Source organism: Somniosus microcephalus, chromosome 32, assembly GCF_052327205.1.
Source record: "Somniosus microcephalus isolate GS21.2 chromosome 32, FLI_Smic_1.0, whole genome shotgun sequence".
NCBI lineage: Eukaryota > Metazoa > Chordata > Chondrichthyes > Squaliformes > Somniosidae > Somniosus > Somniosus microcephalus.
The window spans coordinates 19,713,267-19,731,243 of NC_141018.1; the positions used below are offsets into that span (position 1 = coordinate 19,713,267).

At 48.1% G+C, this 17,977-nt stretch overlaps 1 pseudogene across 1 annotated transcript in view; it reads right to left on the reverse strand.

Moving 5' to 3' along the window:
* The window catches only part of LOC147097325 (semaphorin-7A-like), a 56,869-nt pseudogene extending 40,875 nt beyond the window's left edge, over positions 1-15,994 (reverse strand). Inside the window, exons 1-3 of the transcript XR_015074356.1 lie at positions 15,880-15,994; positions 5,864-6,003; positions 692-745 (exon numbers count right to left, since the gene is read on the reverse strand). The product of XR_015074356.1 is annotated as a semaphorin-7A-like (transcript). The remainder of the gene's footprint in view (positions 1-691; positions 746-5,863; positions 6,004-15,879) is intronic.
* Between the last annotated feature and the right edge of the window lie 1,983 nt (positions 15,995-17,977).

A 17,977-nucleotide genomic window follows, 5' to 3' on the forward strand; every position in this document is an offset into this window, starting at 1 on the left:
CCTCAGCCTCCTTTGCTCTAATGAAAACAAATCCAGCTTCTCCAACCTGTCCTTGTAGCTAAGACTCCCCATCCCCGGAACCATTCTGGTAAATCTCCTCTGCATCATCTCAAGGGCCTTCACATCCTTAACACAGTATCCCTAGTAGCACATGTGCCCACTAGCCCTATGCAAATGAGGTGCCAGCCACCAACCCCACCTACTCTGAAAGGGACAATGCTGGAGGTCTTGGGCAGTCAATGCCTGAAATTTCACGTTGGAAAAGCCGGTCGCGGGCTGCGCGGGACTAGCAGACAGCTGTGCGTCTGCGCGGCTCAGGGGGAACGTTGCTTATGTCTGACCTTTACATGTTAGTGATTCCCATGTCCACATTGATAATAAAAACTGCACGTTATTAACTGGCCTCTGAAACGGCCGAGCAACGTTGGATCATTGGGGAGGGGGTCTGCCGGGAGCCATGTTATAGTTCAGGAGTGGTGCAAAAAGTGGTAGCTCTCATTGGAAAGCTAGTTAGCCACGGGAGAATGTTTCCACTTAATAATAACAAATAAATGTTTGAGAGAAACAGCTGGGGAGGAAGTTGTACTCGATTAGAAGACCATATTACCGAGCCTTCTCCTGGGAAATTCCTTTAATTGTAGAGTTTAAACAACATGAAATGGACTGACACGTTTTCCAGAGCAGAACTCACCAAGTTGTCATTGTTGCATCGTGTGGTGGCATCGGAATCAATAGGCACTGCAATCTGGAGGGTGAAGAGATAAAGGTGGTGACTGATGTTGGACAATGCTCTTTAATATAAAAGATAACACAGCTGATCTTACTCCGTTGTTGCACCATTGTGAGGCTGTGCACAATCCTGCCCCAATTACGATGCCAATACAGCAGTTTAATAATGTTGTAGTATCTTACAGTGGGGCTGTAATGAAGAAAGACTTGTATTTATATAGCGCCTTTCACAACCTCAGGACGTCCCAAAGCGCTTTACAGCCAAGAGATACTTTTAAAGTTTGGTCACTGTTGTAATGTAGGAAACGCGGCAGCCAATTTGCGCACAGCAAGCTCCCGCAAACAGATCATGGGCCAGAACTTCGGGTCCCCACGTGTGAGTACGCGCTGGGTACTCACGCGTAGGGCCCAGCGAAAGTGCCGGTTTCGTGCATGCACTGTGCATGCATGGGAAACCGGGACTTCCGTTCCCTTGAAGAAAGGGGTTCGCAGGTCAAACGCGTGCGCCGGAGAGGCAGCGCGTACGCCTGGAACTTCCGTTTTTTTTGCAGGTTTCTCCAGGAGGGTAAGTCTCCAGCAGCTACGCTTATAAAAAGCAGTCGCAAGGCCTGCTTTTAACAAGGTAAGTGGTGAATTAAGTAAAATTAAAACATTTTTTGCACAGGTTTATTATTTTTAAATACTTTAAAGAAAGGTAAGTTTATTCTTAGCCCCGTTAGAAACTGTAATTAATTTTTTCAAAATATTAAATTATTGTTTAAAATAGTTATTTTATGTAATTTATAGTTATTTTAAAAATGTGATTTAAAAAAAAAATTTATTTGAAGTTTTAGTTATGTTTTGGGGCTGAACTCTATTCATAAATTTGACAGGTCTTCCTGTCAAACCTAATCATACAGATTCCCTGCTACCATTGGCTCTCCATGGCCCACGTGATCCCAGGGGACGCATCGAACTAACTGCGCCCCTGGGATACGCAAGCACTGCGCGCTGGCAGTTGGAGCAGGTCCAGGATCGCAATTCCACGCGGGCCCACAGCTCAACGGCCGGCGCGCTAGGTAAGTGCAGGTCGGGGGCTTGCACCCGCGGGAAGCCCCCGACCCGAATTTCTGGCCCCATGTGTTTTAAGGTGCTGGCGGAGGGATAAATATTAACCGGAACACCAGGACGAGCTCCCGTGTTCCTCTTCAAATAGTGCCATGAGATCTTTTACGTCTACCTGAGGGGGCAGACGGGGCGCAAGCAAATTACAGAGACACTGCGTTCTGCTGAACCCCAATGTACCGGATCACCGGCTTTACCAAAGGTTGCCAGCACGGTCTCACCGTGTCAGGGCGGGGATGGACGCTGTGTTCGAGAAACAGACATAATGAAACTCATTGGTTGTTCCCGATGAATTCAGCAGATTGAAAAATACTTGATTTTTGCTGCTGTAGTCTTTTTGAAAAATCTGTTTCTTTCTGTTCCACCATCACCGAACACTAGTTAGATAAAGCCATTGTTGGACGTACGCCACTGGTATTCTCTGCATAGCGGAGACACTGGTCAGGAACTGCTACTCCCAACATTTGTATTGTTCCAGTTTCCTGTTTGGCTCAGAGCTGAGTTTCCACAACTCAACCTCACAAAGATCAGCGTTTCCACCTCAGTAACATCGCCCACCTCCGCTCCTACCCTCAGCCCATCTGCTGCTAAAACCCTCATAGGTGACTTCACCACCTTCCGATTCAGTTACACCATCCTTCTCCTGGTCGGCCCCCCCATCCTCCCTTAACTTCAGCTCCCATGCCCATATCCTATCCTGCACCAAGTCCCACTCACCCATCACACTCGTCCTTGCTGACCCACATTGGCTCACGTGTCTTAAATTTATCTCTGTAATCGCCGGCAGGCTTGCAACCCCCCACAAACTCTTTGTACCTCTGACTCTGAACTATTGTGCATCACCCCCTTCCTTCACCACATCAGTGGCCATGCCTTCAACCACCCAAGTCTCATTCTCTAGAATTCCTTCCCTAAACCCCTCGACCTCTCTACCTCCTTCTCTTCTTTTAAGACCCTCTTTAAAACACAACTCTTTGACCAATCTTTCAATCACCCCTCCTCTGGGTCAGTTTCCGTTTTCCTCACACCTCCATGAAGCAGGTTGGGACATTTTTTTCTACAATGACGCTATATAAATGCACGTTGTTGTGTGGCTGTTATAGATTTATAGAATAATACAGCACAGAAAGAGGCCATTGAACTGAATGTAATTCAAAACGTTGCTGGCAACCACACATAATAGCCAACGATGCATAATGAAGCAAGTCGCAGCTTCACGTTAAGCGTTCCGTGACATTTCCTTGACGTCCAAGACACACAACATAAATACGAGTTCGTGCAGTTGGCACTGAGCCCCGCGGACCAGGACGGGCCCGAGTTTGATTCCTGATCTGTGCTGGGTTTGGGGAATGGAGTACAGAGCTGGAGACGCAGAGCGCTTGCGTCTGATTCTCCCTTGATAATCAATCGCGTGGTTTCACCGTCCGCTGACATGGCTCAAAACAACAGGCGCAATCTTAGAGTCCCTTTCTGTCCTGTCCGTGAGGTGAAATATTTCCCTGATTTTTACCTAGATCTTTTTTATGTAGAAAAATGACGATGCTGTCCTATGCAGTCTTAGAATAGATAAGGGAGAACCAGTGGATGTGGTGTATTTGGACTTTCAGAAGGCTTTCGATAAGGTCCCGCATAAGAGATTAGCGTGTAAGGTTAAGGCACATGGGATTGGGGGCAAGGGATTGACTTGGATAGAGAACTGGTTGGCATACAGGAAGCAAAGAGTTGGGATAAACGGGTCTTTTTCTGAGTGGCAGGCAGTGACTAGTGGGGTATCGCAGGGATCGGTCCTAGGACCCCAGCTATTCACAATATATATAAATGATGATCTAGACGAGGGAACTAGATGTAATATCTCCCAGTTTGCAGACGACACAAAGCTGGGTGGGCGTGTGTGCTGTGAAAAGGATGCCAAGAAACTCCAGTATGATTTGGACAGGTTGGGTGACTGGGCAGAAGAATGGCAGATGCAGTATAATGTGGACAAATGCGAGGTTATCCACTTTGGTGGCAAAAACAGGAAGGCAGATTATTATCTGAACGGCAGTACATTGGGAGAAGGGGAAGTGCAACGAGACCTGGGTGTCCTTGTGCACCAGTCGCTGAAGGTAAGCATGCAGGTGCAGCAGGCGGTTAAGAAAGCAAATGGTATGTTGGCCTTCGTAGCGAGAGGGTTTGAGTACAGGAACAAGGATGTCTTGCTGCAGTTGTACAGGGCCTTGGTGAGACCACATCTTGAGTATTGTGTGCAGTTTTGGTCGCCTTATCTGAGGAAGGATGTTCTTGCCATGGAGGGAGTGCAGCGAAGATTCACCAGACTGATACCTGGGATGGCAGGAATGACGTATGAGGAGAGATTGGGTCGATTGGGCTTATACTCGCTGGAGTTTAGAAGAATGAGAGAAGATCTCATTGAAACTTATAAAATTCTGGCAGGACTAGACAGACTAGATGCAGAAAGGATGTTCCCGATGGCCGGGGAGTCCAGAACCAGGGGTCACAGTCCAAAGATAAGGGGTAAGCCATTTAGGACAGAGATGAGGAGGAATTTCTTCACCCAGAGAATGGTGAACCTGTGGAATTCTCTACCACAGAAGGCAGTTCAGGCCAGTCATTAAATATATTCAAGAAGGAGTTAGATATATTTCTTAAGGCTAAAGGGATCAAGGGAGAAGGCAGGGACAGGGTACTGAATTTGGATGATCAGCCATGATCTCATCGAATGGCGGAGCAGGCTCGAGGGGCCGAATGGCCTACTCCTGCTCCTATTTTCTATGTTTCTGTGTTTCTTTACATTAAAGGCGCTATACAAATGCAATAGTGACTGAGGTCAACTAATGCAGCATAGGCGTGACTGGAGTGGCTCAGTACCGGCCCTTGCTGTGCATTTTCCCACTGAGTCACTGGACGGGCAGACCAATTTGTTAATTCTACATTTGTGAATTTCCTAAATAAATCTGAGCCAAGTTCTCATCCATCTTTAATTCCTTTCCCCAATGCAAACCGAGTCTCTTGGGCATGCAGCACAATCCTAGAAATGGGCCTTAATATGTGCAAGCAAGAACAGCGGATAACAAAACAAATGTCCCTGGGTAGTTGCCACACTCGATGTGACAAAACAGGCCTGGAAAATGCACGCGCCTCCACAGATAGAAACATAGAAACATAGAGGTAGGAACAGGAGTAGGCCATTCGGCCCTTCGAGCCTGCTCCGCCATTCAATGAGATCATGGCTGATCTTCGTCTGAGATCATAGCTGATCTTACCAGTTCAGTACCCCGTCCCCGCCTTTTCTCCGTAACCCTTAATCCCCTTAGCCTTCAGAAATATATCCAATTCTCTCTTGAAAATATTTATTGAATTAGCCTTCACAGCCCTCTGTGGCAGGGAATTCCACAGGCTCACCACTCTTTGAGTGAAGAAATTCTTCCTCATCTCTGTTTTAAATGATTTGCCCGCTATTTTTAGACTGTGGCCCCTGGTTCTGTGCTCCCCGGCCATTGGAAACATTCTCTCTGAATTCAGCCTGTCCAGGCCTGCCATAATTTTATATGTTTCGATGAGATCCCCTCTCAATCTTCTAAACTCCAGTGAGTACAAGCCCAAACTATTTAATCTCTCTTCGTAGGTCATTCCCGCCATTCCAGGTATCAGCCTGGTGAATCGCCGTTGCACTCTTTCCATGGCAAGAACATCCTTCCGCAGATGGGGCGACCAAAACTGTACACAATACTCCAGATGCGGTCTCACCAGCACCTTGTACAGCTGTAGTAAGGTATCCCTATTCCTATACTCGAACCCCCTTGATATGAAGGCCAACATACCATTTGCCTTCTTAATCGCCTGTTGCACCTGCATGCTCTCCTTCAGTGACTGGTGCACAAGAACACCCAGGTCCCTCTGCACTTCCCCATCTCCCAATCTATTGCCATTTAGATATGTCTATGGTCCATCCGTAATTCAACAAGTAACGAATACTGGTCAAGATGCTGCAACCTATTAACACACCAGGAGCAGGTTGATACTACCGTACCTTTACTACTGATCTAGGAGATTCTTCAAAGTTTATCTGATAAAGAACTGCTTTTCCACCAACATAAATGGTGTTTCCATTACGAAGAGTGGTCGTGTAGACTTCAATTAGGTCAAATTTGACTCGACCTTCAATTTCATCTGTAAAGATATAAAAGAGCAGGGCTTTACTGATTAATGATGAGCACAATAGACAAGGAAAGGAACAATTGAAAGAAATGGCATTCACGGTGATGGAAATCAAGGATTCACTGAAGTGACCCAGTTTCTCATGACTGTGACACTATGTAAACACAATATGCAAGCACAGGAGGATGAGATTATTCTCTGTATGTGCTCAGCCGTTATATTTTCTCCACTGGGATAGCAAGTGGTGGGTGAGCGACTGCCTGAGACTGGAGCCAGCTCACTAATGTAGGTCAGCTCACCATCTTTGGAGAAGCCCTGATTGAGATACTTCCACAAGGCAAGGTGCACAGCAATGATTGGTTGGGAGAATTGCACACAATCTCAGCATTTACTCAACTGTCCTCAACTTATGCACTCCTACAACTAAAACAGGTTATGAATATTCACTTACACTTAAACATAGACGATGGCTGTCTGGATCGTTTAGTCTATTTATCCAGCACTTAAGTAGCCAATTCAAGGTGATAGGATCACTCCCTGGCATGTGCTGAATTTGCTGATCTCAGGTAACATTAAAGGACAGTGTGCTATCATGAAACAATAGCAATTCAGCATTTTATGATTTCCTGGACCCTTGGGGGTAAAGCTCCTCCTGTTGGGACGAAAATCCCATTTTCAGCTCATACTCAGTTTGGCAAAATTATCGCGAGCAGGACTTTTACACACATAATACAGTCTAAAAGAAATTGTATGGCAGTTTCTTCTGCTTCAGTTACTGTGATTCCTTCCTCTACCTGATAATGAATATAGAACCATTGAATTATACAGCACTGAAGGAGGCCATTCGGCCCATCAAGCCTCCTTGAAAGAGCTCTCCAATTAATCCCATTCCCTGCTCCTTCCCCATAGCTCTGTAAATGTTTCCTTTTCAAGTATATATCCAATTCCCTTTTGAAAGTATTGAATCTAATTCCTCTACCCTTTCAGGCAGCGCATTCCCGATCATAACAATTCGTTGCGTTAAATAATTTCTCCTGATCTCCCCTCTGGTTCTTTTACCAATTACCTTAAATCTGTGTCCTCTGGTTACCGACCTTCCTGCCAATATAAACAATTTCTCCTTATTTACTCTATCAAAACCCCTCATAATTTTGAACACCTCTATTAAATCTCCCCTTTAACCTTCTCTGCTCCAAGGAGAACAATTCCAACTTCTCCAGTCTCTCCACATAACTGAAGTCCCTCATTCCTGGTACCATTCTGGTAAATCTCTGCTGCACCCTCTCCAAAGCCTTGACATCCTTCTGAAAGTGTGGTGCCCAGAAGTGTTTTATTTGTTTTAGTACTCTATTCCTCTGGTAATAAAGCCCAGGGTCCCATACATCAGCCTTCTCAACTTGCCCTGCCACCTTCAAAGACTTGTGTACGTACACTCCCAGGTCTCTCTGATCCTGCACCCCCTTTAAAATTGTACCATTTCGTTCATATTGCTTCTCCTCGTTCTTCCTACCAAAATGTATCACTTCACACTTCGCTGCGTTAAACTTCATCTGCCACCTGTCTGCCCATTTCACCAGCCTGCCTTTTCCTCCTGAAGTCTGTTACTGTCCTCCTCATTGCTCACTACATTAGCAAGTTTTGTATCATCTGAAAACTTTGAAACTGTGCCCTGTATATCCAAATGTAAGAAGTCACACAACACCAGGTTATAGTCCAACAGCTTTATTTGAAATCACAAGCTTTCGGAGCGCTGCTCCTTCTTCAGGTGAAGTATATCCAAGTCCAGGTCATTCATATATATCAAAAAGAGCAGTGATCCTAATACCGATCCCTGGTGACACCACTGTATACTTCCCTCCAGTCTGAAAAACAACCGACCATTCACACTACTCTCTGCTTTCTGTCCCTTACCCAATTTTGTATCCACGCTGCCAATGCCCCCTAAATCCCATGGGCTTTAATTTTGCTAACAAATCTATTATGTAGTTCTTTGTCAAACACCTTTTGAAAGTCCATATCAAACCCTCAACAACCCTCACTGTTACTTCATCAATGAACCCAGTCAAATTACTCAAACATGATTTACCTTTAACAAACCAATGCTGACTTTCATTTATTAGCTCATACGTTTTCAAATGACTTCATTTTGTCCCAGAATATTATTTCTAAAAGTTTACCCACCACTGACATTAGGCTGACCAGCCTATATTGCCGGGTTTATCCCTCTCCCCTTTTTTAATCAGGGGTGTAACAATTGCAATTATCTCGTTCTATATAAGAACATACAAGATTCTGAAGGGGATTGACAGGGTAGATGCAGAGAGGTTGTTTCACCTGGCTGGAGTGTCTAGAGCTAGGGGGTATAGTCTCAGGATAAGGGGTCGACCATTTAAGACTAAGATGAGGAGGAATTTCTTTACGCAGAGGGTTGTGAATCTTTGGAATTCTCTATCCCAAAGGGCTGTGGATGCTGAGTCGTTGGGTATATTCAAAACAGAAGTCGATAGATTTCTGACTAGTAAGGGCATCAAGGGATATGGCGATAGGGCCGGTGAATGGAGTTGAGGCAGAAGATCAGCCATGATCTCATTGAATGGCGGAGCAGGCTCGAGGGGCTGAATGGCCGACTCCTGCTCCTATTTCTTATGTTCTTATATCTTAGTCCCACGTGCCTGCAGCTCACCAACCTTATTTACCATGCTCCAGGCATTTACGTACATGCACTCCTCACATTTGCCCCCTTGGCTGATTCCTCCTATTTCTGAACTATTCTTTATTCTAGAGCTATTTGCAGAATGTGTCTGGTAAGACCACATGCAGTGATACAATGTAACGTCGGTATTACAACAGATCACCTCCGCGGTCACAAGATGTGATCATCAGTGGTAAATGTGCTTTGTCCAAAGCATATCAGTTTTACTTAAAACTATTTAAACAAGAGGCATCGATTGTGTAAAAGATCCCAGGGTGTTACTCCAAGCAGAACAGAGGAGTTCTCCCAGTGTCCCGGCCAAGATTCGCCCCCCAAACACCACCACTAAAATCCGATCATCTCACTGCTGTTTGTGGGACGTTGCTGTGTGCAAATCAAGTGCTACAAAAACATTAGCAACTACACTAAGATAGAGAGATAGATCAATAGAGGAATAGATCAATAGATATAGATAGTGAAATATAGATCAATATACATCGATAGAGATAAAGAGAGATATAGAAACATAGAAGATAGAAGCAGGAGTAGGCCATTCGGCCCCTCGAGCCTGCTCCGCCATTCAATGAGATCATGGCTGATCATCCAAATTCAGTACCCTGTCCCTGCCTTCTCCCCATATCCCTTGATCCCTTTAGCCTTAAGAAATATATCCAACTCTTTCTTGAATATATTTAATGAACTGGCCTCCACCGCCCTCTGTGGCGAGAATTCCACAGGTTCACCACTCTCTGGGTGAAGAAATTCCTCCTCATTTCAGTCCTAAATGGCTTACCCCTTATCCTTAGACTATGACCCCTGGTTCTGGACTTCCCGGCCATCAGAAATATCCTTCCTGCATCTAGTCTGTCCAGGCCTGACAGAATTTTATAGGTTTCGATGAGATCCCCTCTCAATCTTCTAAACTCCAGTGAGTATAAGCCCAATCGACACAATCTCTCCTCATACGTCATTCCTGCCATCCCAGGTATCAGCCTGGTGAATCTTCGCTGCACTCCTTCCATGGCAAGAACGTCCTTCCTCAGGTAAGGCGACCAAAACTGCACACAATACTCAAGGTGCAGTCTCACCAAGGCCCTGTACAACTGTAGCAAGACATCCTTGTTCCTGTACTCGAACCCTCTCGCTACGAAGATAGAGAGAGATGATAAATATAGATGACAGAGAGATATAGGTCAATAGAGAAACAGAGCAATAGTTAGATATAGATAGTGAAATATAGATCAATATACATCGATAGAGATAAAGAGAGATATAGATAGAGAGAGATGATAAATATAGATAATAGAGAGGCAGTTAGAGATATAGGTCAATAGAGGAATAGATAGATCAATAGAAATATAGATCAATACATAGACAGAGATGGCTTGATAGAGATAGAGATTGATAGAGATATAGATCAATAGATATAGTTTGATAGAGAGATCGATAGAGATATACACATGTATTAATAAAGATATAGATTGATCAATATATAGATAGAGATATAGATAGTATAGGTATAGATGGATAAGATAGATTGTTAGAGCGATATAGATAGATTAATATATAGATAAATCGATAGAGATATAGATAGCTATAAATGGACAGATATAGATAGAGACAAATAGAAATATATAAAATAACAACAAAAAATGCTGGAAACACTCAGCAGGCCAGGCAGCATCCGTGGAGAGAGAAACAGAGTTAACGTTTCAGGTCTGGGACCCTTCACCAGAACTGGAAAAAGCTGGAGATGTAACGGATATTAAGCAGGTGCAGAGGGGGGGGGGGATTTAGGAGGGGAGGAAGTAATTGAAAGAACATATTGTGTTTATGTAAGAGGCAGGAAAGATAAAATGTTGTAAATGGGAATGGCAAAATTATACAGCATGAAAAATGGGGGCAGGGATAATTATCTGAAATTGTTGAACTCGATGTTGAGTCCGGCAGGCTGCAAAGTGCCCAATCGAAAGAGGAGGTGCTGTTCCTCGAGCTTACGTTGAGCTTCATTGGAACAATGCAATAGGCCGAGGACAGAGAGATCAGAGCGGGAGTGAAGCGGAGAATTAAAGTGACAGGCGACCGAAAGCTCAGGGTCAACCTTACGGACTGAACGGAGGTGTTCCGCAAAGCGGTCGCCCAATCTGCGTTTGGTCTCCCCAATGTAGAGGAGACCGCATCGTGAGCAGCGAATACAGTATACTAGATTGCGAGAAGTACAAGTAAATCGCTGTTTCACCTGGAAGGGGTGTTTGGGGCCCTGGACAGTGGGAAGGGAGGAGGTAAAAGGGCAGGTGTAGCACCTCCTGCATGATACGCTTATCAATTACTTCATAAAAGGTGATGAGTCGAAGAAGAGATGACGAGTCGAAAGAAGAGATGAATAAGGCTTTTATTAGCTAAGAAGAGACCATGCTTCTTCGTGAGTGACTGAACAAGTCTGAACGAAACCCACACAGTGGTGGGTGGAGTCAGCTGAGGCATGCCTCCATACACAGCGCCACCCAGAGGTGGCAATATACAATACAGTGGTTTACCACATTCACCCCTTGTTTAATGTGAAGTCCGGCGGGGTGAAGGGTACTACAAGTTAAGTCTATCAGGAGGCCTTGTCTGACGTCCTGATCGTCGTGGTGGCGGCGGTGTTGCAGCATCCGACGTCGGGTCTGGTGTCTGGGTGGTTGGCGAAGATTCCTGGGGCTTTGGCATGCCGTCTGCAGGGGTTGGGTTGGGAGGGGTGGTGGGGGATAACAGTGGTAAGGGGGATAACGGTCGTAAGGGGGATAACGGTGGTAATTCAGGGGTACCCGAGGGTGCGAGATCTCGTATGGAGACCGTGTCCTCCCGCCCGTCTGGGTATGTCACCCAGGCATACTGGGGGTTGGCGTGTAGGAGGTGCACCCGCTCGACCAGGGGGTCCGTTTTATGCGTCCTCACGTGCCTCCGCAGTAGGACGGGCCCAGGAGAAGTCAACCATGCCGGTAGCGAGGTTCCCGATGTAGACTTCCGGGGGAAAACGAACATTTTCTCATGAGGGGTCGCATTAGTGGCAGTACAAAGCAGTGACCGAATGGAGTGGAGCGCTGCAGGGAGGACCTCCTGCCAGCGGGAGGTCGGAAGGCCCTTAGATTTTAGTGCTAAGAGGACTGCCTTCCAAACCGTCGCGTTCTCCCTTTCCACCTGGCCGTTCCCCCGGGGGTTGTAACTGGTGGTCCTGCTCGTGGCGATACCTCTTGTTAGCAGGTACTGCCGAAGTTCGTCGCTCATGAACGATGAGCCCCTGTCGCTATGTATATAGCTGGGGAACCCGAACAGAGCGAAGATGTCATTCAGACACTTGATGACCGTGGTACTGGTCATGTCTGGGCAAGGGATGGCAAAGGGGAAACGGGAGTACTCATCAACTATGTTGAGGAAGTACACATTGCGGTCAGCGGAGGGGAGGGGCCCTTTAAAATCGACGCTCAGGCGTTCGAAGGGGCGGGTGGCCTTGATCAGGCTTGCTCTGTCCGGCCTATAGAAGTGCGGTTTGCACTCGGCGCAGATTTGGCAGCTCTTGGTCATGGTCCTGACCTCCTCGATGGAGTAGGGCAGGTTACGGGATTTGATAAAATGGAAAAACCTGGTGACCCCCGGGTGGCAGAGGTCATTGTGGAGGGACTGCAGCCTATCACTCTGCGCGTTGGCGCATGTACCACGTGATAGGGCATCTGGGGGCTCATTGAGTTTCCCTGGCCGATACAAGATATCATAATTGTAGGTGGAGAGTTCGATTCTCCACCTCAAGATCTTGTCGTTCTTGATTTTACCCCTCTGCTTATTATTAAACATAAAAGCTACTGAACGCTGGTCAGTGAGCAGGGTAAATCGTTTCCCGGCCAGGTAATGCCTCCAGTGACGCACCGCTTCTACAATAGCCTGGGCCTCCTTTTCGACGGAGGAGTGTCTCGTCTCAGGGCCCTGGAGGGTCCTTGAGAAAAAGGCCACGGGTCTGCCCGCCTGGTTAAGGGTCGCGGCTAGGGCGAAGTTGGAGGCATCGCTCTCCACTTGGAAGGGGATGGACTCATCCACCGCGTGCATTGCGGCCTTCGCGATATCGTTCTTGATAAGAGTGAAGGCTGCACACGCCTCTGGTGTCAGGGGGAAGGAGGTGGCTTTGATGAGGGGCCTGGCTTTGTCTGCATAGAGGGGCACCCACTGGGCGTAGTAGGAGAAAAACCCCAGGCATCTCTTCAGTGCTTTTTGGCAGTGGGGAAGGGGTAGCTCCATTAGGGGGCGCATTCTGTCGGGGTCGGGCCCGATGACTCCGTTCTCCACCACGCAGCCGAGGATGGCCAGGCGCTTGGTGTGAAACATACATTTTTCCTTATTGTACGTTAGGTTCAGCCGTTGGGCCGTACGGAGGAAATTTGCTAGATTAACGTCGTGGTCCTGCTGGTCGTGGCCGCAGATGGTGACGTTATCCAAATAGGGGAAGGTTGCCCGCAGCGCGTTCTGGTCAACCATTCGGTCCATCTCCCTTTGGAAGACCGAAACCCCGTTGGTGACGCCGAAGGGGACCCTAAGGAAGTGGTAGAGGCGGCCGTTTGCCTCGAAGGCAGTATACTGGCGGTCCTCATGGCGGATGGGCAGCTGGTGGTACGCTGACTTAAGGTCGATGGTGGAGAATACTTTGTATTGCGCAATCTGATTGACCATATCAGATATGCGAGGGAGGGGGTACGCGTCCAGCTGGGTGTACCGGTTTATGGTTTGGCTGTAGTCGATTACCATGCGGCGTTTTGCAGTGGTTTTAACGACTACAACCTGGGCTCGCCAGGGGCTAGTGCTACCTTCGATAATGCCCTCCTTCAATAGCCGCTCCACCTCAGAGCTGATAAAAGCTCTGTCCCCGGCACTGTACCGCCTGCTTTTGGTAGCGATGGGTTTACAGTCGCGGGTGAGGTTAGCGAACAGGGGAGGGGGGGGGACTTTTAATGTGGAAAGGCTGCAGGTGGTTTGCAGCGGGCGATTTAAAAGTTGTTGGTTGCAGACTGTGAGTGGGGGGAGGGGTCCACCGTATGCTAGTGTGACACTCTTAAGGTGGCACTGAAAATCCAACCCTAGCAGGACGGCAGCGCAAAGACGGGGCAGGACTAGCAGTTTAAATTTTTTATATTCAGTGCCCCCTACTGACAGGGTCACCACACAGTAGCCGCTGATGTCCATTGACTGGGACTTGGACGCCATAGAAATGCGATGGTGCGTTGGCAGAATCGTGAGGGAGTGGCTACGTACCGTGTCGGGGTGGACGAAACTCTCTGTGCTCCCGCTGTCGATCAGGCAACTGGTGGCGCGGCCGTTTACCGCGATATCCATCATGGAGCTGGATAGATGGTGAGGGAGGGCTTGATCCAGCGTCACGGAGGCCAGTATGTGGCTTAGTGAGTCACTATAGTCATCCGCCGAGACGGTGGTCGGTTCCGGTGACGAAATGGCGGTTGAGTGCGTTGGATACGATGGCGGCGGATGCCATGCGGCCGGGGGTACACAAAATGGCGGATAAGATGGCTGCTCCCACGGCCCGCACGCTGCGCTGCTGGCTGGCTTCCCCTTGCAGGCGTTAGCGTAATGGCCTTTCTTCCCGCAGCCCGAGCAGGTAGCTGTCTTAGCTGGGCAGTGCGCTCTGGGATGTTTTAACTGGCCACAGAAATAGCATTTTTGGGCCTGGTTACTGGGCATCGAAGCAGTTCTTACCGGAGGCTGCTGTCTCGGTTGGGTCGCTGCAGCGGTTGGTGCCGGGGGCGGCGGTCCCGTGTCCCACGGTTTCGATTGCCATGTCTCGGCGCCGTTACGGGGGTATGCCTCGAGGTTTCGGTGGGCCTCCTCTAACGAGAGCGCAAGGGCAATGGCCGTCTTCAGGTCGGGTTCCTTGCTTTCTAGCAGTCTCTGCCGGGTGTGGTCTGACTGGAGGCCCCTGACGAAGGCATCACAGGCGAGTCCCTGCGCGTGCTCCACAGCCGTTACCGCTTTACAATCGCAGTCTCTGCAGAGTGCCAGTAGCGCCCGTGCAAATGCCCCTACCGATTCTCCTGGTTGCTGCCTGCGGGATCCCAAGAGGTGTCGGGCGTAAATTGTGTTCACTGGGCGCGTATATTGCCCTTTTAGTAGCTCGAGGGCCGCCACGTACGTATTAGAGTCCCGGATTAGCATATATACTTGATGGCTCACCTGGGCGGTCAAAATTTTCAGTTTGTGATCCTCCTCTGTAACCTGTGAGATTGCGAGGAAGGATTCAAAGCAGCTCAGCCAGTGTTCAAACTTGGCTGATGCACCCACCTCTTGAGGGTCGAGGTCCAGGCGTGGTGGTCTGAGGGCTCTCAGCAATGTCTGCTGTATCCGTTGCTGTTGTTGCTCCTCAGGTGTCGCCATTTAACTTTTAGCTAATAAAATTGATACGCTTATCAATTACTTCATAAAAGGTGATGAGTCGAAGAAGAGATGACGAGTCGAAAGAAGAGATGAATAAGGCTTTTATTAGCTAAGAAGAGACCATGCTTCTTCGTGAGTGACTGAACAAGTCTGAACGAAACCCACACAGTGGTGGGTGGAGTCAGCTGAGGCATGCCTCCATACACAGCGCCACCCAGAGGTGGCAATATACAATACAGTGGTTTACCACACTGCACTTGCACGGGAAGGTGCCAGGCGAAGGAGAAGGGCTGCTGGGGGTGATTGAAGAGTGGACCAGGGTGTCGCGGAGGGAGCGGTCCCTTCAGAATGCTGAAAGGGGAGGTGAGGGGAAGATGTGTTTGGTGGTGGGATCACGCTGGAGGTGATGGAAATGGCGGAGGATGATCTGTTGAATGTGGAGGCTGGTGGGGTGAAAGGTGAGGACAAGGGGAACTCCATCGTGGTTCTGGGATAGAAATATATATATAGATGTATATAGATGGAATCGACAGATATAGAGATCGATAGATAGAAGAGATAATCAGAGATGTGGATTCAGGGATTGAATGGTGACCCGGACCCCAGGCTCGGTGCCCCATCGCTCCACAAATAACAAGGACAAAATATTAAACCGAGGTCTGAGAATCTGCGGCGACCCTGTGCCTGCCCTGGGAACAAGGGATCGCTCCTCACTGACAGCCGGAGCTGCCCAGTCCCCTCTTAAACCCCCCCAGGACACAGACCCCTCAGGACCCCCAGCTCACCTTTCAGGTCCAGTTTGAGTCGGGGTGAAGATCTGGCCGCAATGCAGCTGGGCAACAGCAAGAACAAGAATCCGAGCGCAGCCATAGTGTGAGAGAGAGATTGGAGACTGAGCCGGAGCACCAGGGAGGCGGCGCCTATACTCACTCACTCACTCGGGGGCGGTGCTGCACCGCGGCTGTTGTCCACACTGGAAGGGCTGTATTCTCCAGGAAGTGCAGCGATGCTCTTTGCTGCTGGCTGTGGGCCACATCCAGGATGCTGACTCAGGAACTAGGAAGGGGGAGGAGATCCGGGGGGCAAAGAGGAGCTCGGAGGGGGCAGAGGACTACTACACTATACCTCAAATATTATAGGACCGCACTTGACAAAAGCAGATATGCAATCTGTACAATACTCCTCTCTGTTGGTGTTTACAGTTGACCATCCAGCCATGGCATTGTTCCTTTTTAAATAGAATTACTTAGTATGTACAGCACAGAAACAGGCCATTCGGTCCAAGTGGTCGATGCCGGTGTTTATGCTCCACACGAGTCTCCACCCACCCCTACCTCATCTAACGCCATCAGCATATCCTGCTATTCCTTTCTCCCTCGTGTGTTTATCTAACGTTCCCTTAAATGCGTTCTGCGATTCGCTTCAACCACTCCCTGTGGTAGCGAGTTCCACGTTCTAACCACTCTCTGGATAAAGAAGTTTCTCCTGAATTCCCTATTGGATTTATTAGTGATTACTTTAGATTTATGACCCCTAGTTTGGGACTCCCCCAACAAGTGGAAACATCTCTACGTCCACTGTGACTAGTGGGGTACCGCAGGGATCGGTCCTTGGACCCCAGCTGTTCACAATATATATTAATGATCTAGACAAGGGAACTAGATGTAATATCTCCAAGTTTGCAGACGACACAAAGCTGGGTGGGCGTGTGTGCTGTGAGGAGGATGTCGAGAAACTACAGGATGATTTGGACAGGTTGGGTGATTCGGCAGAAACATGGCAGATGCAATATAACGTGGATAAATGTGAGGTTATCCACTTTGGTGGCAAAAACAGGAAGGCAGATTATTATCTGAATGGCAATAGATTGGGAGAAGGGGAAGTGCAACGAGACCTGGGTGTCCTTGTGCACCAGTCGCTGAAGGTAAGCATGCAGGTGCAGCAGGCGGTTAAGAAGGCAAATGGTATGTTGGCCTTCATAGCGAGAGGGTTTGAGTACAGGAACAAGGATGTCTTGCTGCAGTTGTACAGGGCCTTGGTGAGACCACATCTTGAGTATTGTGTGCAGTTTTGGTCGCCTTATCTGAGGAAGGATATTCTTGCCATGGAAGGAGTTCAGCGAAGATTCACCAGGCTGATACCTGGGATGGCAGGAATGACGTATGAGGAGAGATTGGGTCGATTGGGCTTGTACTCGCTGGAGTTTAGAAGAATGAGAGGGGATCTCATTGAAACTTATAAAATTCTGGCAGGACTAGACAGACTAGATGCAGGGAGGATGTTCCCGATGGTCGGGGAATCCAGAACCAGGGGTCACAGTCTAAGGATAAGGGGTAAGCCATTTAGGACAGAAATGAGGAGGAATTTCTTTACCCAGAGAGTGGTGAACCTGTGGAATTCTCTACCACAGAGGGCAGTGGAGGCCAATTCATTAAATATATTCAAGAAGGAGTTGGATATATTTCTTAAGGCTAAAGGGATCAAGGGATATGGGGAGAAAGCAGGGACAGGGTACTGAGTTTGGATGATCAGCCATGATCTCATTAAATGGCGGAGCAGGCTCGAGGGGCTGAATGGCCTACTCCTGCTCCTATCTTCTATGTTTCTATGTTTACCCTATGGAACCCCTTCATAATTTTAAAGACCTCATTCAGGTCAACCTTCAGTCGTCCATTTTCTAGAGAAAAAAGCCGCAGCCTGTTCAGTCTTTCCTGATAGTTATAACCTCTCAGTTCTGACCTTCTAGAATATTGGCCTGGATTTTGCGGTCAGCGGTGATCGAACGGCGCTCGCTGTTCATTAGGCTTACAACTGCCCACAGACTTTTAGCAGGCTTTTGCTTGGCAGTTTAGGGTAATTGGAGAGTCATTTCCGGGGAGCACC